This window comes from Parasteatoda tepidariorum, chromosome 12 (genome assembly GCF_982258835.1).
Source record: "Parasteatoda tepidariorum strain Cologne lab strain chromosome 12, Ptep-v5.0, whole genome shotgun sequence".
Classification (NCBI taxonomy): domain Eukaryota; kingdom Metazoa; phylum Arthropoda; class Arachnida; order Araneae; family Theridiidae; genus Parasteatoda; species Parasteatoda tepidariorum.
This window is the reverse complement of record NC_141766.1, coordinates 17472978-17496731: the sequence shown is the minus strand read 5'-3', so window position 1 is coordinate 17496731 and position 23754 is coordinate 17472978. Positions and strand designations below refer to the sequence as shown.

Sequence of the window (23754 nt, the reverse complement as noted above, 5' to 3'; positions counted from 1 at the left end):
CTGGTTTTTAATCTCGCTTTATTCAATAATGAGTTGTCAGATTTCAATGACGATTTTACGTTTTCATACCCTAAATACTAGTTTGAGATGTTTGAAGTGCATGCTTTTGTTACTCCATTTTGAGCAAGGATTTTAAATATATATTTTAAGGGTTGTACTATGTAAATACTTTAAACGCACAAATAATCTAAATTAATAACATAAATATCCAAGAGATTTGACCAAGAACAACATCCAAAACTAAATATTTAGGTCTTAAAAAAATTACCAGCAACACTTTTTTTCGAAAATTTTTAAACTGAAAACATGATAGTAGTATATATGTCAGCTAAATAAAATCATTAAAAACTGTTAATAATCCCAAATGCCTATTCAAATACTCCTCAAATCGTGAAAAACATATATTTATACTCTTTATTGTGTAAACTGTTGAATGTAAATGCATTAACGGTAATTAAATAAGTATCTTGCGATTTTGAAAGGAAATTGAAAGGAAAACACAACCATTTCTACAAGAATTTTAACTGTTTTCTTTAACAAATTTATAATTTTCAACCAGATGATTCTTTTCTTATCGTTTACACCATGTTAGGTTTGGAAATTTAATATTCACAGCTTCCGCTTTCAGTTTGCAAAACATATTTAATCAGCTTCCATGAAAGCGCATTCGGAATGTTAAATGCATTCTTTTCTCTTGGCGATCGAATTGGCTTGTCTCAGCCAAATGCAGGCGACCTAAAGGAATTCGGAAATTCCAACAGTTCTACTATAACCACAGCTGCAGCTGAAGATTGAAATGAAAGGTTGTTTATCGCTTGTTCTTGAAATTCATTTCACTGTTTATAAGCAATAATAACGGTTTAATCATTAATTTGTGCAGCTTATAAAGCAACTATTTTCAGTGGATAATTGCAAAACACATTTCATATCTGGAATTATATTTGTTTTGACCATGTGATCGTTGAACTTTTAATTTCTTCCAATTAATCGAATTTATATTCTTCTAACTTCTTAGCTAGTGAGTTTTATAGCAACTGAGAGGTATGCAAATTATATTTATTTTAAAATGCATGCATTCAAAACCATCACAGAAAAATCTCTGATTTGCTTAATTCGTAAATTATATCTTACACAAGCTAAGGGCATTGTAAATAATGTATTTTTTGAGCATGAATGCAGCAATTTTTAAATTAATTATTAAATTAATTTTGTTAATCCGCAATTATTAAATTAATTTTGTTAAATTAATTAAATGCTTATGTAATTTGAAATTATTTGGTTTTGAATTGGTAACGAGTTGAAATATGTTGGTAACTATCACCCTTTAAAAGATTATTTTATGCTACAAATTAAGAAAGTTTTAATTATCAATATTTAAATGTATTTATTATATTTTTCTTAACTTAAATATGAATGGAATTCTTAAAATGAATATAATGTAACGAGATAATTTTTAAGGAAGTTGATTAGTTTCACAAGAAAGCAAAAAATAAAATCCAGATTGGGTTAGGAACTTAAATTTTTGAACCAATTTTCGTCCAAATTCAAAAATATTCGAATAAATTTTAAAATATTAGCTAATATAGCAGCTGAAGAAAAGAATTCTTGCACAATGTAGCATATTGTGACAAAAAAAATTATTTATCGAAAAATAATTTTAAATGAAATAATGATAAATGTCTTAAGTAAAAAAAAAGGTTCTGACGGGGACATTATTTTTGAGCCATCTTTCTCTAAATATTAAAAATATTTTGAAGTAATTTTTAAAAAATTTCTTGTATAACAGTTGCTATGTTTTAAACTAAACAATTTATTAAGTTACTTGTAATTACGCACTTAATGCATGGTTACTGTACAAATTTCGATACCTTCGATTCGTCTACTCTGTTCAATTCTTTTTACATTATATTATTAGTGTATACATTTTATTATATACATTTTATAGCATACATTTTATTACATACATTTTATTATATATATTATATTATATTATTAGTTATTAAAAAACAGTCAAAATTAAGTGACTCATTTTTTTTCTATACCCTTTAAAGAAAGCAGTTAGGGGATTTTTCTAAAATTTTTTTTAACCAATTCTTTTAGTTTTACAAGACACATGCATCTTTAAAGTTATTCCTCTTTTCAGTACGTTAATAAAAACTCTATTAAAACCAACATATACCAGTAGCAACAAAAAATGTGTTAACTTTTATTTTATTTTATTACTCTTCGTCTTGCGTGCAAAACAAAATTAGTAATCTTTATCTGATGAGCAATTCTCATCATCAGATATGGAAACACTTCCCGACTCTCCGATAATTTTTCCTGAATTTATGTTATTCTGTTTTTCAAACCTGTCTAACCAGCCATTCGAGCACATAAAAGTAGTCTCACTAAATCACTAAACAAATTCATCGGCTTAGACTTGAAGCATTAGTCCAGATACTGAAAGATTGCGGCTTCTTTGAATGCTGAACCAATTCAATAATGCTATTCAATAATGAAGCAAACAAGAAAAAAATGCTTGCTGCTACATTCCATGCTATAGATGTTTTTAAAAATCGGTATATGTATTCATTTTGAAGTAGAAATTTCAAAATTATTGCAGGAAAATTAAGAAAAAACAATCGAAGACAGAAAAAGGTTCTTAATATCCAGCTTCCTCTTTTTATTCAGTTCACTATATCTACAAAAAATATCACTATACGTGTGTAGCAAGGCAGGGAAGCGAACATTTCATTCACTATAAACGGGAGTTCACTATAGCAAGGTTTGACTATATACATACATACATACATACATACATACATACATATATATATATATATATATATATATATATATATATATATATATATATATATATATATATATATATATATATATGAAAGGGTAGCAGTCATGGTGAGTGATGTTAGGCCACGCAGATAGCAGTTGGAAGGCAAAAAATATTTTATTAACTTCACATAGTATATTTAAGACATTTTCTAGCAAAGGCGGAGCTCAAATTCGCACTCAAAAACTGTGTGCTCAAGTTTTTATCTTAGGGAAAGTAGCAAAGGAATTTCCCTCTATTTTGTTATATTTGAGGGGAAAGGGGAAGTCCCAAGGATTAGTATTGGTTTATGAAAGAGATCGCGCGTTTCCCACACAAAGCAAGGGAAATATGTCCTGCTCTTAATTAAATGCATAGTTGAGCCAAAAATAGATTTAAGAACAGGATGTGGCTTTTAAAAGTGTGAGAAAGTATTTCAAATAGAATAATTAATTAGGAATAAAGTAGGAGTTGTTTTATAGCAAAGAAACTAACATAAAAAGATTAATAGAAGCTTTTTATATATATATATACTATATCAGATTTTTATGCTGCCGGCTTATAAGATCATCACAGAGAGGTGGAAATAAGCAGGTTTCAGGCTCCAGGCTATATGTAATTATAATTTAGTTAGGCATATTCATGAAGAGTCCATACAAGTGACACAAAATCGATGTGCTCTTCTGTTTTGAAAATCAGGGAAAGTCTTGCAAAATAAATCTGTAAAATATTTCAAGTTAAGGAATAAGGGAAATCTGAGTAATTAAAATTGGTGCATTAAATAGGTCGAGGGAAAAGAGTGTTTCTCACAATTCGCTTAATTGAAGATTTTAAATATATATTTAATCATACTTGAGATCTAATAAGAAATTTTTCTTTATTTTGTTTTCCGGATTTTTAATGAGTTTTTTTTAGATAATTGAAATTTTTTTAAAAATAATTTTTCTTCTCTTGTTATAAATCATTATTATTTTCCATATTTTCTCAATATTTTAGCTAATTATATGAGTTCTATATACTTGCAGCTTATGCGCAGATAATAAAACTTATTAATTTCCTTTATTTTCCTCTTTTTTATCGTTTTTATAGTGATATATATATATATATATATATATATATATATATATATATATATATATATATATATATATATATATATATATATATATATATATATATATATATATTGATTAATAATTTATGAAATCCTGTGTACGAATTACAAAAGACATAAGTCTAGACTTATGGCTTTTGTAATTCGTACTATATTATATATTTTTTTTAATTTATAGGAAATAAAAACTGCTAAAATAAGGAAATTTCTTTATATTTAAAATTTATTTGTCAAGAATCGTTGAGCAGAAGATTGTCTATTTATCGTTCTTTTATTTTTTTATATTATGGACTTTAAAGACAAACTTCTTAAAGGTAGTAAAAATTAAAATGACCTTTGTTAAAATAATGTTAACAAAACCCCTGTTATTTTAAATAAATAAAAAAAGATTCGAGGAACATTTTCTACCGCTAGTTAATTTCGGTACACTGATTATTTTTCCAGTGGATTAAGAACTTAATATATAGTCACGCATGGATAAAATATTTTATTTAAGCAGAGACAGTTTTCGTCACAACAGAATTTCGTCTTAAATAGTCCATGCCAGATATTTTGGGGATATTGAGTTTTTCGGATTCTAATTGCGTTGAATCTTCCCGACTTTTAATATCGATTCATCTAACATCATCTGTATAATGCAGTGGTTTTTATTTTTCGGTCTTCACCAATGTTTGACCGAAACAGTACTTCAAGAAAAAGCTGCTGGAATGTTATAGTCAGGTCTCGTATTTTGCTCGTTTTTCAATAAAAAACAAAAATAAAATAAAAACGATTAATAGTGCGGGAATGTATCTTTGTTTATTGCATTCACAAATAAATTACCTTTTTCGCAAACCTCCATATAAACAAAATTCATTATAACCATTATTCATTATAAACAGAAAATGCGAGAAAACAAAATCCGAGGGTTGATTTAGACTTTTTTTTGTAAAATGTCCTATTTTGTAAAAATCTGAGATCCGTTCCTGAGATAAAAATCTGAGATCCGTTCAGGCTTTTGGTGAAAGTTCCTGTTTTTATGAGTTTGAAAAATCTACTCATAGTTTTCTGAATCTAAAATCAGGACTAAATCTGTTTTTTTAGCCCGACTCCTGTTGTTGTGAATGTGGTCATTTTTTTGTGAAAGATACGATAAAAACTATCTGTTTTAAACAGTAGAAATTTTAATCTAATGACATCAGCGAATCTGTTTTTCAAAGCAGGAATTTTAAGAAAGGTTCATTTTCAAGACAAAAATATTGAGATACCGTTTTTAGGATTAAATACTTTGTTAAGGGTGTTTTTTTAATGAAATAATTTCTAAAGGGACCCATTTTTACAACAAAATGAATTAAAAAAGGGTCCATTAACATACCCAGATTTTACCTAAATTAACTCCTGTTTATGTATAATTTTTGAATTTATAATTTCAATAACTAAGAAATAAATAAAATAAAGGTATTTAAATTACTTGTATTATGAGTGGCTAAAAAGAGCCAGGAGAAGTTTATCTTAAGCGCGGGAGAAACGCGGGAGAGGTTTCTTGATCACGTTCGGTCGTAAGTAGCTTTCGCAAAATATTTGTTTGGTTTTTATCCCTATAATGTAAGTGCATCTTTATCTCAATATTTTACGGTTATGATTTTAATAAATGTATACAAATTTTCAGGGAATATATTTTACGAGAATGCACTAATGCCATTTTTTTGTATTTGACCTTTTTTACGGGACTTTTTTCCTGTGTCATAAAGAGAGGGAAATTCTAAATATGAGTCGTTCAAATATCACGTAACCTTAATTGTGGCAATATTGAATCCCCCTCCCCCTTGGCAACAGAAATAAGCTTTTTACAAATTCCCCTCTAATGCTGTACAACGAAAAATGCAGCACCCCTCCCCTGGTTTTTACTTTGACGCTTGCAGAATGATTCAGTGGCGAATGGGTACATTGAATAAAGAAACCGTATTTAATAACAAACAAAAGTAATAATAATAAACAATAAAACAATATGATAGTACGAAATAAGGCTTTCCAATAAGCCACCCAGTTCGATATATTGCCTGCCACACAAGTGATTACAGAATTATATGAGCGATTACAACGCCATCTTTTGGTCAGGCAGAAATTCGTAGCAGACGATAGTAATCTAGTTTTAGGATTAAATTATAATAAAACGATACTATTCTGCATTAAGCAAAGTTAAAATTTTAATTCCTTTTAAAAAGTTTTGAGTCAAATATTCTTAAAAAAACTTTTCTGTTCACCTCCGAAACACTTCACTAACTGTAGTAATCTAGTTTTCTGATTAAATTGTGATAAAGCAATGCAACTTTGCATTAAATGAAGTTAACGTTTTAACTCTATTTAAAAAAAATTTTTTTTGTAGAATATTCTTAAAGAAATTTGCATTTTCCTTTTGGGTTCACCTCTGAAGCTCTTGATTTTGTTTTTCTTTCCACGAATTCTTTTATTACACATTTTAAATTTTCCCGTGTATAATTTTTTTGCTCTTTAAGAAAATTTTAAAAATAAGGGAATTTTAATGTCTTTTGCCCCTTGTCAATAATTGAACGGCCCCAATATGCTATGTAATTTTCACAAAAAAACTAATGTTGTTTATTTGCTCTAGCTTGTTATATACAAGGTCGTTACCCTATAAAATTGGGTAAATGCATTCAGGAATGATTTATTGTTATGACCAATAAAATTTTGCAATCAGCATTTTTTGTAAGGTAAATTATCTATATTATCTTTTTTTAGATTTTTGATTTTTGCATGATTTACTTTATGCGAAATTTTTACATATTTTAGACGATTACGCAAAATTTCGATATGAAGAAAAGCTGCAGTTTTGTTTAAAAAGTGTTTTTCATCTTAACTTTAATGCTTGAAAAGTAACTGCAACACTGCATTCTTTTCTTAAAAATATGAAAAATAATTCATATAAGTATGCAAAAATTGAGAATTATTGATTGATTTCTCCCCAGGGAATCTCGCCCAATTGTCAATTTTTCAAAAAACTTCTTCATATATCTAAGGTTGTATCATTTCATAAGGTCAATATCATTTTTGACAGTTGTTGTTAAAATTGTATTTAAATTGGCTCAGATTTTGGCGACTACAATTTCAAGCTCGCCAATTTGGATACCATTTTTAGGACCAATTTAAATGCAAATTTTGACAATATTTTGACAATATTATTTGACAACATAATAATACTTGAAAATATTGTGAGAATAAATAAAAATCGTGTTTCAAATACGAATGAATAGCCAGTTTATACTGGGGACGTACCCCTATCGGCGTATGACGACACTTTTTGTCATGGGTTGCTATGCAATTCTCAATGATTTTTCCCTAAAAGTTTGCAATAGCTTGAATGAATTGCCCTTTGTTTGTTTAGTTCGGTTGGTAAATGAAAGTTTGCTCAGAAAGACTTGGTCTGGACTGTATTCTTAGTAGAAAACTGCAAAAAGATAGATAAAAACAATAATAGTTTAAAAATAGCAATTACAGTTAAAAAGTTCTAGATGTAAATTAGATGTAGGAAATGACATATTTTTCTAATTGTAGGAAACAAATTTTAAAATGTAAGATTTTTTTAAAAACTATTTAAACCGTGTAAAATGACGTATTATCATAAAATATGAGATCTGGAGTTTATGAAATTTAAATTATAAATTTTTATATGCATGTATTCGATACAGACTATTTTATTACTTAATAAATTTGTGTTTCCCATACTTTCTTCAACTTATTATATACTAAAATAAAAATCAGAAAATGTTACCAAACAAGAACAGTAAGCTTTTTTGTAATAAATATTTTAACCATGTAAAATAATGTATTATCATAAAATACGACATCTAGAGTTTATGAAATCTGAATTATTAAATTATATGCATGTATTCGATACAGACTATTTTATTACTTAATAAATTTGTGTTTCTCTTACTTTCTTCAACTTAAAAATGTAGAAGATATTTTAAAAGTAATTTTAAATTTTATCCAATTTTCAAACGTTTGCTGAAAATGAAAATAAATGTTTACTAAAAATTAAAAAAAACACATTTAAAAATTATTTATACCATAAAAGTTATTTTTAGCACCTCTTCGTTTTACTTTAAATTTCTATAATATGAGTTTTTTTTTTCAAATTTGGATTTATTACAAATTTTCCATTTATATAAGGTCCATTTATGAAATGAATAATTTTACATCCATAGTTTGCAAATTATGTACAACTTAAATTTAATTTTAGCATATTTTTTATTGAACTATAAATGAAAAATGTGCATATACTTAAAAAGAAGGGATTTTAATTTTTTTTTATCCCAACTTATGTTTATAAATTTATTTAATTTACCATTTTATTCTCGATTTTTAATTTTGTAACGATTTTCGAAAATTTTTCCCAAATATTATTACTAAAATTTTATTTTTACAAATTATGTAAAAATAAAAAATCAGTCTGTACATAAAAGGAAGGAATTTAAATTTACTCAATAAAAATTGTTATCTAAACAAACTAATTTTAACTAACAAACTGATTTTAACTAATTTATTTTACTCTTTTACTCCCGATTTATGAATTGTAACGAAACCAATGGATTTAATTAAAACAGTAATATTTTTCCTTTTATTTAAGAGCTAAACTAAATTTTAATTAGTAAAATAATGATTTTCCTCAGCCGAATTGAGGGAATTTGTGGAATTTAAACATTATGCATGAATTAAATGTAATCAAACAATTGTTATGTATGTTAAGAATTAGAACTGCATTATTTGTTAGTTTCTAATAATCTGGTGAAACAAATTAGTTAATTGTACTTTGACTTTGTTCGATTTGCTTTAATATGTGCTTGAAAATATATTAAATTTGAATGCGAAATAATTAGATAAAATAATGAAGCAGATACTTTAACCATAACCAGAGCCTACAAAATTAATTCTTTATTATTAATGTTTTTTAAGATTTTTATTCAAATTGCTGGTTACTTGTGAATTTCATTATTTTTTTATAGCTTTTGCGAAATGAAGATTTCCGAAATATTTTTAATGGGATAATAATGTGGGTTCATTACTAACACAAATTAGCGCATTTATTTACGAAATTATATTAATTTGGAAACTATTTAAATTTATGTGGAAACTATTTAAATTTATTTGCAAATTTTTTCCTTTTTTTAGACTGTTGTGTATAAATTAGATGAGTATACAAAATTAATTCTTTATTATTAATGTTTTTTTAAGATTTTTATTCACATTGTTAAACAATTGTGAACATTGTTGAACAGTTGTAAAATTTCAATATTTTATATAGCTTTTGTAAAATGAACATTTCCAAAAAACTTATAATGCCTCTTTCTCTCTCAGCTTGCATTTAATATTAATTTACAAAACTAGTTTATAAAATGAAAACCAAATTCAACTTAATTAATAAAATAACTTGTTTTTTCTACTGAATATTAAATATCTTATGCTAAATACTATATTAATTATAAATATTATAATTATAATACTAAACATTATATACTGAATAATAAAAATTATTACTTAACATTATTTCTACTAAATATTAAAAATAGTTTTTCAATGTAGTAGATTGTTTTAGAAACAGTTTTTTACATAGTTAAAAATCAAGTTCAGTTTTTAATTATGAATTCAAGTTTTAGCATTGAAATTAAAATGTGTATTGTTTACATTATTTATTCAAGACTACTTTTAAGTTAAAATTAGTTCGATTTTGATTTTACTTGCTTTTTTATAACTAACAATAGATTAAATAGCCCATATTTACGACTTTCCCAAAATAATCAAGTGCCATAGGGCTTGTGAGAACAAAATATCTTTTTTTTTTCTAAGTGTGTGTCCGAATTACATCATGAAGATGAACGTTCAAATTTCAACAATATTAAAAGGAGCAATATGATTTACTCCAAAATGGTTGAAATTAGAACAGAACGCTATTCTAGGCATTGTTCCGACTACATTAAAAAAAGAGAAGAAAAAAAACTTCCGCTCAAAACATTTTTAAAATTACTTAACCTATAACAGTTTGATACTACAGTTCCTAATCTTAAATCAAAACACCAAGCATAAAGACTTAACTGTATTTGTAATGTATTAGATATATCTTCAAAAAATTAATATTAGTTTATTTCGTTTTTGAGAAAATGAAAATAATTCCAAAGATAAACATATGTAATAGATGGATTCGTTTATCTAATCTTTTACTATAATCCTATTTTACACTCTTATCTTTCTAAATTTTGTTGTTTAAAGGAATATTAATTTTCGAAAAATATCAAATTTATCTCGAAAGTTACCGACTAAATGCAAAAATGAGTTAGCTAGTTAGTAAATCATCGTTAGAGTACTATCAAAGGTTTATAAAGTGAAATGTTATTTTTCTCGTTAAATATATTAATACTTACGTTAATACAACTTATGCATACTATAAATTTTAAGACAATGTTTTGTTTTGCAATTAACGCATTTTCGTTTCAATTACACTCAAGAGACTTATACACATAATAAAGGAGACATTTATATTCTAAATTAGCATTTCATTATTATAACTTCAAGTCTCTAATTTATAGTGTCGTGGTATTATTCATTAACTTGAGAAAATGATAGTTAAATCAGAATTATTATATATATGTAATATATAACTAAAATTAAACTATTGAAAATTATTTTTAATTTATCAGATTTTTTAAAATATTTCTTTTTCTCTGAGTCATTCGATGGTGTAATAATAATTAATTACTATCATTTATCATTCTTCGCCTTAGCTATCAATAATATTTCGACTCTAGCCAGAAATAAAGATGTAAATAATCTTCGGAAAATATAATAGCCTTATCGAGTAGTTTCCTACAAATACATCTTGACATTAAGATTTAATTTGAATTGAAGCTGCCTCAAATCTAAATAAATCTTTTTGTTTCATAAACTTCGAAATTTTTTGTTCCACATTTATGTCTAAAATTTTAATATATTGTTTCCATGTACCAAAATATTTCAAGAAGGATTCAAAATAGTTTCGTAATAAGATTGCCAGATTACTAAATGTGAAAACAGAAGCGCAAATGGAGTTGAAGCGTAAAAAAAAGGATTTTGTTTTATGACGTGTTCTTACTGCAGTACTGAAGCGCATTTGATGTGTTAGTAACCAAGGATTGACCCAAAAATGGATGTGTGCAGGGTTATGTTATACTGGATAATTTAAAGAAGTTTATAGTTAATAAGGTTGATAGTTAATTATAAAATTTTGAGGGAGAGAGAGTTATTAAGTTATTAATAATAATAATAATAATAATAAGATACTATTAACTCAATGATTTATATGGAATTTAATTACTTTAGTTAGGGATCCATTGTTTTTTTTATTATCAAAATTTGAAAGAGTTTATTTGTTTTTTGGATAAATAAACATTACTACATATTCTTTTAATTCTATTCAATTGACTGCAAATGAGAGATTTAATTATATGTTTTTTATAAACATTAGAATTCCAAGTAATTAGTTTATTTATATTAAAATTTAAAAAAAAAAATTTATCGTTTAAATCAATAAAGCAGGTATTTCCTTTTTTTTTTAACTACGCAAATCTAAAGAATTAATATTATCATCATGATTACGAAGCAAGATTGATTCCTCGGGGTAGATATTACTTAATAAAATTGTATAATCTTGAAAATTAAAGATAATTAAGTCATCAATAAATCTGATAAAAATTAATATTAAGAGTATAATTTTTTTCGTAATAGTGTAAAAATAATTTAGCTAAGAGAAGAAAAATTAGATCTTCGTGGTATTCCATCAATTTGAATAAAAATATGTTTTCCATTGTAATTTTGTCGAATGGGCTGAACGATACGATACCTTCCAACATATACAGCGTAACTTTAATAACTTCTTAATTTACTCACTTTTTCATATTAAAGATAAGCGTACAAATTGAAATAAACAGGGATCTAGTAAAAACTTTCTTAATAATGACAAATTAAATGTAAGTTTTATTTCTATTATGGAAAAAGATTTTAATAAACTTTATAATATGAAACCAACAAAAAAAAATTTTTCTGCCCTAAGAATAATAATATAGAATATAAGCTTCAATATCTTATTATTAACTTTTCTTTTATTAATTAACGCTTCAAAATTCTTTGTTTCGATCTTGTAAAAGCCAAAATGAGAAAAATTTTCCCAAATAAAAAGAAGCATTTAGGTAATTTATATTTCGTTGCTAACTTTCAACACCCTATTTTCGATAAGATTAAATTTCATAATATTTTTAAAAATTTAGAACATTTGTTTCCATTAAAAGATTTTAACATAATTGAGAGCTTTAAATATAATAAATCTCTTGGTAGAACTATATTTAATTATAATCGTATTAGCAAAAATTTAGCGAAAATTAATATATCCTATTATGAATGTCACTATGAAAGAGAAAAATATTTTGATTTTGTTGATAAACATCATAAACATAATATTACTGGTTATTTAAATATTACAGAAAACTTAGAGCTTATGAATTTAATGATAAAAGTCACAAAATTTAGACCCATTTATCATATATCAATCAATAAAATTCTAAAATATTTTCCTAATGATCGCAATAATTTTTGTTTAAAGATATATAATAGATTCTCTTTACCTTTAGGTATGGTAACAGAATGGTGATGGGCTGTTTATTATTACTTTAAAAATTTTGTTTTCAATAATAAGGAAAATTTAAATAACAGTAACAATTCAACAAATTTTTCTAAAATTATTCGATCAATCAACCAACTACAAAAAAATTTATAATTACCTCCATAGACAAAGCTAACAATACTTATGCAATCTTCTGTAAAAAATTCTATGTTGAACTTTTAAATACGGAGTTAAAAAATAGTAAAAATTTTAAGCTTAATTATTTAAATAATAATATTATCATTAAAAATAGCTTTATATAAGAGGTTAAAAATTAAAATTAGCAATATGTAATTTCCTTACTTAATTATCAGTCCGAAATTTCATAGAAATCCTTAAAATTTAAAACCATAACATATGGTTCTAATACTTACCTAACTAAACCTGGCACCTTTTTCTCTAACTACTTGAATAAATTTATTAACAATATTATTAAAGAAGGTTTTTTTGGATAATCACTCATAATCAAACGATATTAGAATTTATTAAACAAAATAAAATTAAATTCTATTGCGACTTTTGATTTCCTGGATCTTTTCAATAGCATTTCCCTTTCTAAACTAAAAGACGTCCATTTGAGTTATTACTATGATTTTAAAAAAGAAATCCTTAGTTGCGATTCTGATGATTGGGAAGTTTTAATTCATTTTTGTATTTTTAATAATTATTTTTACAATGTAAAAGATATTTTTTTTCAAATTGATATTTTAATACCACAAGGATTTAATTTTTATCTCTCTTAGCTGATTTATTTTTGCACTATTGTGAAACAAAATTATACTCTTAATATTAATTTTTTTTTTAAAATTAATCTTGCTGCGTTATCATGATGATAATATTGATTTTAATTTTTTTGATTTGGGTATTGAAAAAGAAAAAAATATCTGGTTTGTTGATTTACACGATAAAAGAAATGATTTTAATTTTAATATAAATAAACTAATTACTTGGAATTCTAATGTTTGTAAAAACATCTATTTAAATACCATTTTTAATCAAAATGAATAGAATTAAAAAAATATATAGTAATGTTTATTCATATAAAAAACAAATAGACGAACTCTTTCAAAATTTGATTAAAAAGACAATGGATGCCCAACTAAGATAATTAAATTCTGTATAAAATCATTGAGTTAATTGTATATTATAATTAGTAAATTTACTAAAAACTTCTTTGTTAATTTATATTTTTACCATGCGCAAATCCAATTCGGGTAAATTAGTGGCTGAAACTTTTCGCAAAACGGGAAAATCATGTTTCTCTCTCTCTTTTAATTTTTAATGTTAATTTTTTAAAATCATTAAAATTGTGTAGTTAAATATCAAACTTATTAATCATAAACTTCCTTAAATTATCTAGTATAATATTATTACCTTGCACACATCCATTTTCGGTTCAATCCATGGTAACTAAAAAATCAAACGTGCTTCAGTATTGCAGTACAGACGCGCCATAAAACAAATACCTTTATTTACGCTTCTAACTCCATTTGCTCGTCTATTTTAATATTTTGTAATCTGATAATCTTATTACGAAAATATTTTGAATCATTCTTGAAAGATTCTAGTACAGGTAATTTCATTTGAATTCGTTACTCGCTTTATAGATTTCGTTTTATGTTTTATTCTGTATTTTCTTTTCATTTTATTTTCTGTTTTTGCGTTATATATTTTTTACTTAATGTATTCTATTTTGTTTCAATTTTTTGAGTGCTTCTCACAATATTGTATTGATGTATTTATATTGCTTTGGCTATATTGATGCAATATTAGAAAGCACTCCTTTTTGCGGATATAATTGTGTGAGCTGATGAAGAAATTATATTTTTTTCATTTTTTTGTTTTTCGACTTTTTAATATATATTTTTTAAAATTTATTTTAATATTTTTTAAAAGATACTTTATTTTAATAATTTTACTTCTTCTCTTTTCATTAATCTGTATTATTTTCCATGTTTTATCTATTATTTTAACTTATTTTATGAGTTTTATATACTTGCAGCTTATGCGCAGTATATAAAACTTATTAATTTTCTTCGTTTTTCTTTTTTTTCTTTTTATCCTTTTTGTCTTTATTGTGCTATATATATAATGTATTTTTGAGATTACTAGAGCATCATACTTGTAATTTTTTATAGTCAACATAAATTTCTTTCCCATGATACTGTTTGTTTTCATTATAATTTTTTTTCCTTATTTTTTCCTATTTTTTAGAAGAAATTGTAAATAATTTTCTCAAAAAAAAAAAAAATCAAATCCCAAAACAAATTTATATTTCTAATACACATTCATTAAGAAGAGACAATCATTTATTTGTAAAAATGTAAGTATTTACAACATTTAAAAACTATTTAAGAATATTTCATTTGCACAGTGTTCCCTAAAATTCATTTTTAATATATATTTTTAAAATCCTTATAAAAATTAAGCAACAGATTATACACATTAAGGAGTCGAAATTTGATTTAAAAGCGAAAAATATTTCATTCAAAGTTTGAAAAATCACGGTAAAAAAGCGGGTGTGTACGAAATATCAGAAATTGTTTGATTATAGGTTCAATGGAAGTGTTTTTTTTATCTATTTTAAATTCAGTCAGTGGATTTATATATTTTAAATTTTAAAGAGATTCAAGACAATGGGTCACAATTTAATTAAAATGTTTTTTTTTTAAATGTAGCGTGTAGATTGTAGCATTTGTAGCATTTTGAAAAACACCGCTAAACCAAACACCGCTAAAATCATCGCAGTAATTCTGTTTTTCTCAATAACTTGATCCCAGTACCTCCGATCCTCAAAATTCTACTTGAATCTTCGGAATTAGGCTTCAATTGGGTACTAGAACCAATATCTTCCAAAAAGATATTAAATCCGCGGAGTTACTGATTTTCGCTCATATCTTGAGCCCAGTTCCTCCGATCACCGCTTAAATCATCGGAGTAACTATCCAATTGAGTACTGGACCCTTCTCCTCTGAATCACTGCTTAAATCCTCGGAGTAACTTTGTTTTGCTTAAAACTTGACCCCAGTACCTCAAGTCACTGCTTAAGTCCTCGGAGTAACATTGTTTTGCTCAAAACTTGACCCCAGTACCTCAAGTCACCGCTCAAATCATCGAAATAACAATCCAATTGAGTACAGGAACCCATCTCCTCTAAATCACTGCTTAAGTCCTCGGAGTAACTTTCCTTTGTTTAAAACTTGACCCCAGTACCTCAAATCACCGCTTAAATCATCGAAATAACAATCCAATTGAGTACAGGAACCCATCCCCTCTAAATCCCTGCTTAAGTCCTCGGAGTAACATTGTTTTGCTCAAAACTTGACCCCAGTACCTCAAGTCACCGCTTAAATCATCGAAATAACAATCCAATTGAGTACTGGAACCCTTCTCCCCTAAATCACTGCTTAAGTCCTCGGAGTAACTTTCCTTTGCTCAAAACCTGACCCCAGTACCTCAAATCACCGCTTAAATCGTCGAAATAACAATCCAATTGCTATGTAATCTTAAAAATGTAGCATTTTGATCTGACTTTTTTGAATTACTTATAAATAATATTGAATTACTTATAAATAGTTTGGGAATGTAACGATATTTTTGTCTTAATTCTTATCTAAAAGTGATTAAAACGGAGTATATTTTGCAAAAGCTTTTCAGACTATTCTAGAAATATGAAAACATCAAAAATCAGTCTTATCATTGTTTCTCAACAAATCTTTTTCTGTATAAGTCTTTTTTCGATTAATAAACTTATCTTTCCTAATTACTTGACATCCAATGTATTGAGTTAAACATTATAATTTGGAAGATACGCACATTTAAAATTTTTATTTTATTTTTATTCCAATCTAATACAACCAGTATTAAATTGAGAATCTAGTTGATGATTATACCCTGGAGGCTGTAAATGTTCGAAAGGTAAAATCGTGTTTCCTACATTGTTTCGAATTACAGTTTTGAGTTACTGTTTTCTGGATATTAAATTATTTTCTCGTAACTAAATATTCCTCTTGAATGTTTCCCCTCATAAACAGAATTATGCCTTTCTATAAGAGTTATAGGAAATAAAAGATACGCTTTCTGAAATGAGCCTAAACTAGTATTTCTTCCGGAAAACTGAGCTTAAATAATGCAATGTCTTTCTGTTTGATTTTAGAACAGCATATTTTCAAACTTCGTGAAGCTTGTTTTGGAAAGATAATCGAGTTATATATTTGGTCGTCGTCTTAAATTTCTACTATTTCGGGAAATAATTTAATTATATGATTGTTGTCCAAACCTAGATGAAAGTAATAAAATTAAAATGCAAAATGATCAATGAAGGAAAAACACTGTCGTTTCCTTTAAACTTTTTTTAATAACAGAATTCAAGAATCATTCTAAAATGTTTATTTTTTACAGTGTAAGTAAAAACACAAGTTTAAAAAAAAAATCAAAATTCATATTTATGTGTAATGTGGATGAAATATGTTTTCTCAAATTTGAAATGATCTTTTCTCAAAATCTAAATGTAAAATGACTAATTTCTTTTTCTCTTCTTTTAATAACAGAATTCAAGAGTCATTCTAAAATGTTTCTTTTTTAAAGTGAAGTTAAGTTTAAGCGAAAAAAAAATTCCAAATTTATATTTGTGTGTAATGTGGATGAAATACGTCCTCTCAAATTTTAAATGATCTTTTCTCAAAAGCTAATTGTGAAATGGCTCATTATTAAAAGCTAATAGTGACTGTATTGTTAAATACTAATAGCAAAAAGACTGAATTGTTAAAGGCTATTTGTAAAAAAAAGACTGTATTTTTAAAGGCTAATAGTAAAGAGATCTTTAAATAGCGTTTTGTATATAACTGATATTGATGCATCGTGAAATATTGATGTGCCTCACGATAGCAAAATTTAAAATGTATTATCACGATATAACGTGGATGCCATTTTTTACTATAAATATCAGCTGGTTGATTCGAATTATGCTCTCGTTTCGCACCGACAACAGCTTTGACATGTCCCCAGTGGTAGATGGATCATGGGTTAGAATCCCCTTACAATTGGGCTAACCGTGGGAGGTTTTTCTCTCCATATAACACTGATGCGGAACAGCTTTTTTAAAAAGTTCTTTATGAAGGCGAATTCGTCTCGATAATTGATATTGGGATTCCCTTGTTTTTTTGGGTTAGATTAATTACGAGTCTGACAGTCGCACTTATGATACATCGTATATTATTAAAATATCTGTACGATTTATAATTATTTTTATTTTGTATTATTATTGATTAAATTACTTTATGCATTTCTTACTGGCACACAAATATAACCCCCTATCTGACATTGAACTTCCTATGTACTATTTTTTTTTTATTTAACTTATATGTTTTTAGAATTGCAACAAAAAAGGATTTTTAGCAGAGAAACAAAATATTCGGCTTTGCTGAATACTTTTATCTAACCTAACATTTAGGCGAATCTAACCTAATGTTTAGGCGAAATAGACCTCTACTTATAATCATAATTCTACATCGATTTTTCCTATTCCTCTTTTGTATGGGAGACACTATTATAAACGAGATTTACTTATGAAATTACTAACGAAACTCTGTTTTTTTAAAAAAAATTTTTTAACAAAAATAAGTTACACATACAATAATATGACTCGTACTGCCTTACTTATTCAAAAAAAGTCAATAAAATATCTCGTTTTCTAAAAAAAAAAAAAAAAAAAAAAAAAAAAAAAAAAAAAAATTCTTACGATTTAAATTTACCAGAAATGAAATCAAAATAAAATCTTCCTTTCTAAGGAAAAAAAACTTACGTACGTAATTAAAGTTTGAACAAAAGTATTAAAAATTTCTACTTCTTTTCTTTAAAAAAATATCAGAATACAGTCTTGTTTTCTAAGAAATTAAAAAAAAGAGAATAAATTAACAAAAAAAAACATGTATGTAATTTAAATTCTTAAAAATATATGAAAAATTTATGACTAATTTTCTTTATCAAAAAAATTCATGTAACATTTTGTTTTCTTAGAAATGAGAAAAAATATGAATAAATTAATAAAACAATATGAACAGAGGTATACGTAAAATAAAATTTTTTAGTTATAGAATTTCTAGAAAAAGATATATTGAAGCCTAAAATTTCTAAGGGCGATGAACCCATCTTATAAAAGAAACAAGATGGCGAAAAATCATTAAAATGGCAGCAGTGTTCTAAGATATTGTCGCAAGGGCAATAAGACGCTAAATGTAGTTAGAAGAGAGCTAAGACGCTGAGCCTTGTTAAATCGCTTTAGTCTCAGCTCAAATGCATTGACTTTCAAAAATCTTTTTGGAAATTATAGTTTTTGACAAGTTTATGAGTAAATCTTACACTTAACATTGAATGTGTGTCTTTGTTTGAAAGAACAAAAAGCTTGGAAATGTAATTTTAAAATAAAGAGTTGAAAAACGTCATATTTTAAATTCGAAATTCGTTTTTCCATAAGTAAACAAACTTAAAATGATTAAGTTTCTTCAGTCATTAAAAATCAGTTTTTTAGCAGTTATCTGAAATTCCGTTTTAGCGTAACTCCTAGTAAATCTTTAATTTGCAAACAAAAAATGCCGTAACGCCAAATTACAATTAAAAACAAAACAAAAAAAAACGTAACACAGCTATCTATTTAAGGTGACCTTTTCGAGCAGTAGAAAAATGGACTTGCGATGATTTTTGTATTGCAAGTAACTGACCAATGGAAAGAATAGCCTGGCAACACTTGTACTGACAATATTTTTTTCTTCTGTCGCTCCATTTTAGTATCTTGCGTTAATTGAGCACATATTGATTTGAAAATTTTAGATTTTACTCAGAAATATAATTTTTTTTCAAATGCATCACGAAATAAAAAATCTTATACTATCTGAGAATTCTGCGAAAACTTCAGTAAGATTAAAGAACATAGTTTTCGACTATCTGTTCCGGCAAAAAACGTTCGATTTTTTATATAAATGTTAAGAATATGTATATTAATAATAACCGGCTATTATTAATAATATACAAACTGGCTATTATTATAATATAAATAAAAATATAAGCGTAAAGAAATAGGTTATTATTAACAATCCGATTTGTCGAAGTTGTCATTGTCCTGTTTATCCTACACTGATGTTTTGTAAGATTAAGTGCCACTACCCGTTATATCCCTGCACTGATGTTTTTTTTTCTTTAAAGGGCGACTGCCTGGTATACTTTGACACGGTATATCCTACACTGATGCGTTTTTCAGGCTGAGTGCTTTAAAAAATAAAAAGTAAAAAATAATCGTAAAAATATTAAAACCGTCTAGTTCTGAAATTAAAACAGTCAGTAAAAATAATCTTAAGTATTCATATAACTTATCAGGGGTCTGTTTAGAAGAAATTTGGGTCCGTTAACGGACCCTTCACAAAATATCTTTTCATAAAAACGGACCCTTCACAAAATATTTTAACTCAAAAACGGACCCTTCACAAAATGATCTTTCTTTTAATCGGACCCTTCACAAATTTGTTTATCTTCATTATTATTTTATTAATCGAATAAACCCTTTCCAGGGCAGAAAACAAGAAAGATGGATGTGTAAACGAATTTAGTTTTGTCTTCGGCAGACGATTCTTCCATCATTCGTCCGAAATTAATATTCTGCTTTCAGCAGTATAGGCTAAATATCAAATATTTGTATGTTGCATCTCTAATTTAGAAGCAGCAATTGTTGTTTATTTTTTTAAATTTAATTTTTTTAATTATAATTTTACAGTGTTGAGCATAATCTTGTATGTCTTTACAATTTTAAAACTCCTTGAAAAAGTTTTTTTTTGCAATAACGGACCCTATTTGCACGCATTCATAAAAGCGGACCCTGGTTGAAAGAATGTGAGTAATTTTTTCACAATTTCACGAAAAACGGACCTTTCACAAAATGTCTGGACAGACCCCTGCTTATGAGCAGGGCAGAACCGCGGCGGCATGGCGACATTGTCGCAGAACGTTACAGAGTTCTTGCAGAAAGATTGTTCTTTTTGGGAAGAGAAATTTTTTTTTCTGCTGAAATTTACAAGTAGAATTTGAATTGCGCCTTTAAATAATTACTTTTTGTCTCGTTCAATTTACTCCGATAGTATCGTACAATCATGTAGTGTTTCGATTGTATTTTTGGCAGTTATATTGATTTTCACGTGGTTTTTAATTATCCCGATATATTTCAGACGATATGGAAAATTTGAATCGTGCATTTGAGTAAATACTTTTTAAGGCAACGATTCTACTCTTTTTTTTGTGGCAATTATTGCTTTTGATTTCCATATATAGGGGTCTGTTTAGAAGAAATTTGGGTCCGTTAACGAACCCTTCACAAAATATCTTTTCATAAAAACGGACCCTTCACAAAATATTTTAACTTAAAAACGGACCCTTCACAAAATATTTTAACTTAAAAACGGACTCTTCACAAATTTTTTTATCTTCATTATTATTTTGTTAATCGAATAAACCCTTTCCAGGGCAGAAAACAAGAAAGATGGATATAAACGAATTAACTTTTGTCTTCGGCAGACGATTCTTCCATTATTCGTCCGAAATTAATATTCTGCGTTCAGCAGTATAGGCTAAATACTAAATATTTGTATGTTGCATCTCTAATTTAGAAGGAGCAATTGCTGTTTATTTTTAAAATTTAATTTCTTTAATTACAATTTTACAGTGTTGAGCATAATCTTGTATGTCTATACAATTTAAAAACTCCTTGAAAAAAAATTTTTTTTTGCAATAACGGACCCTATTTGAACAAATTCATAAAAGCGGACCCTGGTTGAAAGAATGTGAGTAATTTCTTCACAATTTCACGAAAAACGGACCTTTCACAAAATGTCTGGACAGACCCCTGATATAGTTTTTAAAATCCGATATTATTTATTACAGCAATCAAATCTTGAAATGAAGGAGCATTTGAGTAACCCCTTTTTGAAGAGTTCGATTCGCGTGATTTCGACGTCGATCTGTTTTTCGGTATTTACTGCTACGGATTTCATGATTTTTGATTATTTTTTTAAATGTGATACTGGTTAACAAAATGCGATAAAGGAAATAATTAGTGCGTTTTTCTCCTCAACTAAATGCGCGAATATCGCCCATAATATTAGAATAAATTTTTTTCTTCATATTCAATGAAATTAATTATGTGTTTTTTTTTGTTTTGTTAACACAGTGTTTTTATTACTTTAAATTAATAACATACATATTTGTTATTGCTGAAAGTATCTTGCAGAAAGATATTAGTGATAGAGAGTTTTGTCGCAGAAGGACCGTAAAAATTCATTCGTGTACGCTATCACAGGGTGAGCAGCGTACACGAAGTGTGGACGTCAGTATCTAAAGTAAACAAGAAACTGACATTGTCTATATATAATTTACTGAAATTTTCTTAACCATAATTCCGTTTTATCTTTTTATTTTTTTTATTTTTGATAACTTGAAGATAAAAATCTTAAAAATATAATTAAAAAAAGCAATGCAATTAATGGAAATAAATACAAGAAACGTATATATTTCATTTTATATTTTATAACCATCGTTGAACAGTCGACCCAATTTTTGGGTTTACGACTACTTATGTTCAACTGCGTAGCTTTGTAATTTTGAACCCAATCCAGATAACAAGGGAACTCCTGGATCAAGTATTTGGAGAAATTTGCCTTCGTGGAGGACTTTATTTTGATGAAACTAACCAGCATTTGCGTTACATGGAGAGGAAGACCACGAGAACCTCCCATTGTTAGCCTCATGGCAAGGGGACTCTAATGATCCTATATAACACATGATCCAGTAAACAAATAAAACCATGATCCAGTAAACAAATAAAACCATGATATTTCACGCCAGCACTGTGGTCGGTGCAAGCCGGAAGCGAAATTTGTGTTGATCATTCATCGCTGGGATTCGAACCCGGGTTACCTCATTGGAACGCAAGCGCTCTATCCCCTGAACCGTCACGACTCCAAGAAACGTATTAAAAAAAGAAATATGTATGAGTTACGTTTATTTTTAATTAGTAATAAGCTGCGTCCGGTCAGAGACAAGCTAAGGAGCTGAATCGAGACTGTCCTAGTGAACGTCAAAAGGAGCTCTTAAAGCTTAATAGAAACAGTATAAGGAAGATCATAGGTCTTCTTACTGGTCACGGTATCCTCAGGAGACACCTAAACATTATGGGAATAGAATCCAATTCTCTTTGTCGGGGATGTCATCTAGAAGAAGAGACATCACGACACATACTCTGTGATTGTGAGGTCTATTCTGCTCAAAGATTTGAGCATTTAGGGCAGCATATCGTCAATGCCTGGGAACTGCAAGATGTTCCTGTAAAGTGCTTGCTGAATTTTATTTCAGCCATAGGGCTTTCATGCTAATCATGATTTTAGGGTTTGGGTACAATAGACCTCTGGTCGATGTGCCCTGCTCGTCAGAGCTGCCCAACCTCTAAGTCTAAGTCTAATAAGCTGCGTCGAAGTTTCATCGGTTGAAGAAAATCATGGTAACTCCTGATTTGTTTAAAACTATTTATGTATTACAGATCAGTAATTTTTTTTCACAATATAATTAATGTAATATCAAGGTAGGTGTATAATAATTTAAAAACATTTTGAATCAATAGTATTGAAATAGCAAGAAAAATAGCTATTAAGTTGTTTTTCCAGAAATCTTTCTTGTAACACTTGCGTTGTTTTTTCAGTTGCTCGGTAGTATAATAATATATATGTTCATGTTCGATAACCTTTTGGGCATAAAATTTATGCGGCAAAATGTTCAAAAGAATGAATTTTAGGGGATATTAATGGCAGGTTTACTAAATGCTCATTTTGCACACAAAAAAGAATTAAAATACAGACTGATTCATAATGATTTTTTTCAGGGTGTTACCTTTTCAAATAAATAAAGAGTGCGTATTTAGTGATTTCCATGTAAGCAATAAGATAGTTCTGTGTATTTGCTGATATCTAGTAGAAAAAATGTATAGCACCTATTTGGGCTCAATACTAAGGAGAAGTTATAAATTATTACCTTAGAAAAAAAGGTGGTACATTGCGTGTACACATTTCATTTATTGACACATATGTGTTCATATTTTTCTTTTCATTT

General features: G+C 27.1%; 1 protein-coding gene across 3 annotated transcripts in view; it reads left to right on the top strand.

The window, feature by feature from the left end:
* The first annotated feature begins 1023 nt into the window (after positions 1–1023).
* p120ctn (adherens junction protein p120) overlaps positions 1024–23754 on the top strand; it is a 246965-nt gene continuing 224234 nt past the window's right edge. For 2 of the 3 annotated variants that reach the window (XM_087155627.1, XM_087155628.1), the window contains exon 1: positions 1025–1041. The gene's annotated coding sequence lies outside the window, so the exon portion shown is untranslated. Of the gene's footprint in view, positions 1042–23754 lie in introns of all 3 variants that reach the window. The other variant, XM_087155626.1, reaches the window with a different exon arrangement.